Source organism: Zalophus californianus, chromosome 15, assembly GCF_009762305.2.
Source record: "Zalophus californianus isolate mZalCal1 chromosome 15, mZalCal1.pri.v2, whole genome shotgun sequence".
Lineage (NCBI taxonomy): Eukaryota > Metazoa > Chordata > Mammalia > Carnivora > Otariidae > Zalophus > Zalophus californianus.
This window is the reverse complement of record NC_045609.1, coordinates 18,828,733-18,836,318: the sequence shown is the minus strand read 5'-3', so window position 1 is coordinate 18,836,318 and position 7,586 is coordinate 18,828,733. Positions and strand designations below refer to the sequence as shown.

The window sequence follows — 7,586 nt, the reverse complement described above, 5'->3', positions numbered from 1 at the left end:
GCAGCTTTCAAGGAATTAATTCATTTCATTCTAAGTTATCAAATTTGTGGGCATAGACTTGTTCATAGTATTCCTTTATTATCCTTTTAATGTCCATGGGATCAGTAGTGCTGGCCCCTCTTTCATTTCTGATTTTAGTAATTTGTGTTTTCTCTCTTTTTTTCTTAGTTAACCTGACTAGAGGTTCATTAATTATATTGATCTCTTCAAAGGACCAGCTTTGGTTTCATTGCTTTTCTTGATTAATCTCTTATTTTAAATTTCCTTGATTTCTGTTCTATTTTTTATTATTTCTTTTCTTCTGCTTACTGGGATTTAATTTGCTCTTCTTTTTTTGTTTCCCAAAGTAGAAGCCTAGATAATTGATTTTGGATCTTTTTTCTTTAATAATACATTCAATTCATTCAATGCAATAGATTTCCCTGTAAGCACTGCTTTCACTGTATTCCACAAATTTTGATAGGTTGTATTTTCATTTTCATTTAGTTCAAAAATATCTTTAAATTTCTCCTGAGACTTGAGTGTGTGTGTGTGTGTGTGTGTGTGTGTGTGTGTGTGTGTGACTCCTGTGTTATTTGGAAGTATGTTGTTTAATCTCCAACTGTGTTGGGATTTTCTCATGATCTTTCTATTAGTGATCTCTGGTTTAATTCTATTATTATCTGAAAGAAAATTTTGTATGATTTCTATTCTTTTAAATTTATTGTTTGTTTTATGACCCAGAATGTGGTCTATTTTGGCAAATGGTCTGTGTGAACTTGCAGAGAATGTGTGTTCTGCTGTTGTTGGCTAAAGTAGTCTGTAAATGTCAATTAAATACAGTTAATGGTGTTGTTTAGTTCAACTATATCCTACTGATGTTCTGCCTGCTGGATCTGTCCATTTGTGATAAAGGGGTGTTGAAGCTTCCAAATGTAATACCGCATTTATCTGTTTCTCCTTGCTTTTCTAACAATTTTTGTCTCATATTTTGATGCTCTGTTGTTAAGTGCATACACATTAAGAATTATTATGTCTTCTTGGAGAACTGATCCTTTTATCATTATCTACACCTCTCTTTATCTCTGATAACTTTCCTTGCTCTGAAGTTTCCTTTGTTTGAAATTAACATAGTGCTTCCAGCACTCTTTTGATTAGTGTTAGTATGATGTATCTTTCTGCACCCATTTACTTTTAATCTTGTCTTTTCTTTAAAGTGGGTTTCTTGTAAACAACATATGATTGGGTCTTAAAAAAAAATTTTTTTTTAATTTATTTATGAGAGAGAGAGAGAGCACAAGCAGGGGGAGGGGCAGAGGAAGATGGGGGAGCAGACACCCAGCCCGACTTGGGGTTCAATCCCAGGATCCCAAGATCATGACCTGAGCCAAAGGCAGATGCTTAACTGACTGAGTTACCCAGGTGCCCCAGGGTCTTTTGTTTTTTTAACCTACTCTGACAGCCTGTCTTTTAATTGGTATATTCAGACAATTGACATTTAAAGTCAATTTTTATTATTGATATAGGTAGATTAATATCTTCCATATTTGTTACATTTTCTAGCTATTGCTCTTGTTTTTTATTTGTTTGTTTTTGTCTTCTTTTTTCCCCTCTCTGGTTTTAACTGAGCATTTTATATGATTCCACTTTCTCTTCTCTCTTAGCATATCAATTGTGATGGTCAGTCTTATGTGTTGACTTGACTAGGTCTTGGGGTGCCCAGATATTTCCTAAAAGAAAATTATAGGTGTGTCTATGAGGGTGTTTCTGGATGAAATTAGCATTTAAATCAGTGGATGGAGTAAAGCAGATTGTCTTCCGCAATGTGGGCAGGCTTAATCCAATCTGTTAAAGGCCTGAATAGAACAAAAGACTGGACCAGAGAGAATTCTCTCTGCCTACCTGATGATGTTGAGCTGGGACATCGGTCTCCTGCCTTTGTACCTGGACTGGAACTTACACAGTTGGCTTTCCTGATTCTCATGCTTTCAGACTCATACTGGAGCTGTACGATTGGCTCTCCTGGCTCTCCAGATTGCAGATCTTGGGACTTCTCAGTCTTGCATAAGCCAATTCCTTATTTAGACACACACCCTATTTCTTGGAGAACCCTGCCTAATACATCAATTATAATCTTTTATGAAACCTTTTTTAGTGGTTGCCCTAGAGTTTACAGTATACATTTACAACTCATCTAAGTCCACTTACAAATAACACTATACTGCTTCATGAGTATTACATATTCCTTGTAACAGAGTATTCCCAATTTTTCTCTCCTGTTTCTTATAACATTGATGTCATTGACTTCAATTATCCATAAACTACAATCACCAAATGCATTGTCATTGTTTTGAGCTGTTTCTGTTAAATCAAGTAAGAATAAGAAAAATAAAAGGTTTTACTCAACTTTCATTTATTCCTTCTTTAATGCTCTTCCTTATGTAGATCCAAGTTTGTGATCCACATCATTTTCCTTCTCTTTAAAGAACTTTTAATACTTCTTGTCAGGTGATCTAATGGCAACAAATTCCCTCAATTTTTGTCCGCCTGAGAAAAATCTTTATTTCTCCTTCACTATTAAAGGACAATTTCACTAGATACAAAACTCTAGGTTGGTGATTTTTTAATTTCAACACTAAATAATTCATTCCACTCTCTCCTTGCTTGCACAGTTTTTGAAGAGAAGACATATGTGATTCTAATTCTTATTCTTCCATAGGTAAGGTGTTTTATTCTGTGGCTTCTTTCAAGATTTTCTCTTTGCCTTTGATTTTCTGCAATTTGAATATACACCTAGGTATAGATTTTTCAGTATTTATCCTTCTTAGTGTTTTCTGAGCATCCTGGATCTATGGTTTGGTGTCTATTGTTAATTTTGGAAAATTCTCAGTCATTATTACTTCAAATATTTCTTCTGTTCTTTATCTCTTTTTTCCTTCTTGTATTCCCATTACATGTATATTACACCTTTTGTAATTGTCTTACAGTGCTTGGACTGTTCCATCACTTTTATTTTTTTATCTTTGCATTTCAGTTTAGGAATTTCTACTGACATTTCTTCAAGTTCACTGATTCTTTCCTTGGCCATGTCCAGTCTATTGATGAGCCCCTCAAAGGCATTTTCCATTTCTGTTAGAGTGGTTTTTATTTATAGAATTCATTTTGATTATTTCTTAGGATTTCCATCTCTCTGCTTACATTACCCATCTGTTCTTGCATGATATCTACTTTTTCTGTTAGGGACCTTAGCATATTAATCATAGTTGCTTTAAATTTCTGACCTGATAATTCCATCTCTGCCATACCTGACTGTGTTTCTAATGCTTGCTCTGTTTTTTCAAACTGTGCGTTTAGTCTTTCAGTAAGGCTTGTAATTTTTTGGTGAAAACCAGACAGGATGTACTAAGTAAAAGGGACTGAAGTAAATAGGCCTTTAGTGTGAGGTTTTATGTTTGTTTGTCTGGGAGTTAGGCTGTGTTTAGTGTTTACTATCGCCGTAGGTGTCACAAGCTAAAATTGCCTCTGGTGTCCTTGTTTTTGTCTCTCCTGTATGTTCATGCTTCGGTTTCTTAAAGTCTTCTTAAACAAAGTCAGACACATGACAGTCCTGCTGTTGTATTCCCTAGATATTATACAGGAGCATTACTGATGTGCTGGTGAGGTGTAGGAGAGGGGAGAGGTCTATGGTTTTATGATTAGGTCTCAGTCTTTTAATAAGCCTGAGCCCTGGACTGTGATCTTCACAAGAGCTTCTCAGTTGTCCCCCTACCCCTGCAACTTGCATGGAATAGGATGGCTAGAGGGGGCTGGAGTTGAATGTTTTCTCTCCTCCAAGTTGGTTAGGCCCCAGTAGGTTAGTAGTTTCTCTTGAGGGCAGACCTTATTAAGAAGGACAGAATGCTCTGGCATATTTCAGAATGGTTACTTCTCCCCTCCTCCTACCAGAAGCCCAAGGGATTTTTCTCTAATCTTTGCTGTAAGAACCTGATAGGACTCATGGAAGTAAAACTCACAAAAAGGGGGACCCCTTCCAAATCCTGAGTTCCCCCAGGAGCCAAACTTTCAGACTTGTCCAAGTCTCAGACTGGAGTTTCTAGCAATTCATCAATTAAAGTTTGGCTTTTCCTACACCAATAACTGGTTCCCACCAAGATTTCTGTTTCTAAGCTACTGTTCCAGTAAGTTGTGATCCTCTGCCAATAAGCTGTGATTCTATCTGCCTGTCTGTCTCCCCAGTTTGGGAGGCAGGTGATTAGCTTATGACTTTAGTTCTCTAATAGATCTAAGAAGAGTTGTTGATTTTTAGTTTGTTCAGCTTTTTCTTTGTCATGAACACAGGAGTGACAACTTCCAAATGTACCAGATCAGCATCTTTTCTTATTATTTTATCACCTGAATCCTGTCCTCTGGCAGAGCCTTTTCTCAGGGCGTCATTCTGATATTGGAGACTACCTGGTGTTTTTGCAACCCCAAATAGACAAACTACTTTTGCATTTATAGTGTGGCTTTGGGCCTTGGGTGCCCACCTCTTCCTACCCCCACCCTGGAGGGCTAGACCAGACAGGTGATTCTCATGGGGGTTGCTAAAGCAAGCCTACTTGCCCTTGTTTTGTTATATGCCCTTAAAAACTTAGTAACTTGAAGTTTTGATGGTTCACAACTCAGCCATCACTAATTCAGATCAGCCCATCTCAATATTAATCTGAATTTGAGAAATGTCATTTACCTCTCATTTACAGTGTATCATTATTTAGGGAGTCCCAGGAACAAGTGAGGACAGCGTGGCCCAGATATCTAAGTATAGGGCAGTTCTTGTCCTGCCTAAGACCCGTAATCCAAACCAGGCATCTATTTCTTCTTTAGTTTATCTCTTTGAGATAGGCATGGGTTTTGCTGACTGGCTTTATTCTCTCCCCTTTGCCCCAAACTACTATAATGGGTTATTATCATCGAGTTGAAATTGCGGGGGCAGGAGACAAAAGAGCGTTCCATGGAGTAACTTAGTGTTACTTCCTGAGTTTTATCATTATGATAATTACCTGCTCTAACTGCTCCGGGGAGTAGGAAAACATGAAACAAGTTAATAAACTATATGCCTCAAATTTTATTTAGCAATCAGGAAAATAGAAATTAGCATCATGAGGCACATCATCAATGCAGGAGGGTGCAGGTGCCTGCAGGGAAGAGAAGCAGCGCCGTCTGTTCATACGATCCCTTTGTATGACAACTGAGAGATGTCTGTTAATATGGAAGAGGTGTGCTCGTATGCCCTTGGAGCCAGTGATTCTGCTTGTTACACATGTGTGTGGGAGACTTAGAATGTCCATCACCATACTATTTGTGACAAGTTGAAAAATGGGTGAACAACTTGTGGAGAATGTTACATAGACTTTCCATCAGCAGTGACAGTAGGTGAGCTAGAACTCCTTGTACTAACACAGATAAATCTCAAAGACAAAATCAGTTCAAAAAGCAAGTTGTGTGCACGATATACAAAAATTAATTCAAAATTTATTAAAGACCTAAATATAAGACCTGAAACTATAAAACTCCTAGAAGAAAACAGGGAGGAAGCTCAATGACATTGGATTTAATAAGGATTTCTTAGATATAACACCAAAAGCACAGGCAACAAAAGCAAAAATAGACAAATGGGACCACATCAAACTTAAAATTTTCTGTGAATAACAGCAACAAAAAATCAACAGAGTGAAAAGGCAACCATATAGAGAAAAGATGTGCAAACCATTTATCTGATAAAAAGTTAGTATCCAGAATATAAAAAGAACTCCTATAACTCAATAACAAAAAAAAAAAAAACAAATAACCCAATTTAAAAATGGGTAAAGAATTTGAATAGACAATTCTCCAAAGGTCTAACAAGCACATGAAAAGATACTCAAACTCACTAATCATCAGGGAAATGTAAACCAAAACCACAATGAGATATCACCTCACACGCATCAGGATGGCCACTACCCAAAACGCAGAAAATAACAAGTGTTAGCTAGGGTGAGGAGAAATTGGAATGTTTGTGTGCTGTTGGTGGTAATGTAAAATGGTGCAGCCACTAGGGAAAACAGTTCGGAGTTTCCTGAAAAAATTCAAAATAGAATTATTATATGATCCAACAATCCCACTGCTGGGTGTGTATATAAAAAAAAATTAAAAAGGATCTCAAAAAGATGTTTGCATACCCATGTTCATGGCAGCAGTGTTCATGACAGCCAAGAGGTGGGGGCAACTTAAATGTCCATAAATGGTGCTCGCTTCGGCAGCACATATTCTAAAAATTGGAACAATACAGAGAAGATTAGCATGGCCCCTGAGCAAGGATGACACACAAATTTGTGAAGCGTTCCATGTTTTTGTAACAATAGTGTCAACTATATTCAAATTAAAAATTAAAATTAAATAAATAAAAATAAAAATAAACTGTTGAGAGAAAAAAAATGTCCAAGAATGGATTAATAGATAAACAAAATGCAGCACATACATACAATGGAATATCATTCAGCCATAAAAGGAAAGAACTTCACATGTGCTACAACATGGATGAACTTTGAGGACATTACGCAAGTGAAATAAGGCAGTCACAAAAATACTCGATGATTCCATTTATATGAGGTATCCAAAGCAGTCAACTTTCTAAAATGTAGAATGGTAATTGCCAGGGGCTGGGAAAGGGGAAGGTGGAGAGTTGTGTTTGGTGGGTGTAGATTCAGTCACACAGGAGGGGTTCATGTGGTTGACAATACTATACACTTGGAAATGATTGGGAGGGTGAATTGCGTGTGTTTTTTCTTTTTGCTACAATTTGTCTTAAAAAGCAAGTTGCAAAATCATATATACAGTGGAAAATCATGTAGGGAATATTACTCAGCCATCAAAAAATGAAATCTTGTCATTTGAAAGGACATGGATGGAGCTAGAGTGTTTTATGATAAATGAAATAAATTAGAGAATCACAAATACCATATGATCTCACTCATGTGGAATTTTAGAAACAAAACAAATGAACAAATGGGAAGGGGGAAAAGAAAAAAGGAGAGAAGGAAACAAACCATAAGAGACTCTTAACAATGGAGAACAAACAGGGCTGATGGAGGCAGGTGAGTGGGGAAGGGCTAGATGGGGGATGGGTATTAAAGAGGGCACTTGTTGTGATGAGCACTGGGTGTTGTATGTAAATGATGAATCACTGCATTCTATTCCGGAAACCAATATTGCACTGTATGTTAGCTAGCTAAAATTTAATTAAATTTAAATTTAAAAAATTAATTTAAAAATAAATGTATCAAAGGAAAAATTTAAAAAGCTTAAAAAAAGAATATCACATACAGTTGTTTTTATAGTTGCATATATATATATATATCATGAAAATATTAAAGGAAGCATGAGAAAGGCAAACACAAACTGATGGTAGCAAAGACCTCTGGGGAGAGAATTATAGAGGATGGTCAGGTTTCTAGTGGAACTAATGTTTTATTTTCATTTTTTTAAAGATTTTATTTATTTGAGAGAGAGTGAGAGCGAGAGAGCGAGAGAGAGAGAGAGAGAGAGAGCACAGAGGGAGAGAGAGAAAAGCAAGCTCCCCGCTGAGGAGA

General features: G+C 36.7%; 1 non-coding gene across 1 annotated transcript; it reads left to right on the top strand.

Annotated features, from left to right (window-relative positions):
* Positions 1-6,241: 6,241 nt before the first annotated feature.
* Positions 6,242-6,349, top strand: LOC113924027. The gene has a single exon (XR_003520511.1). It is a non-coding gene; the product is annotated as a U6 spliceosomal RNA (small nuclear RNA).
* The last annotated feature ends 1,237 nt before the right edge of the window (positions 6,350-7,586 follow it).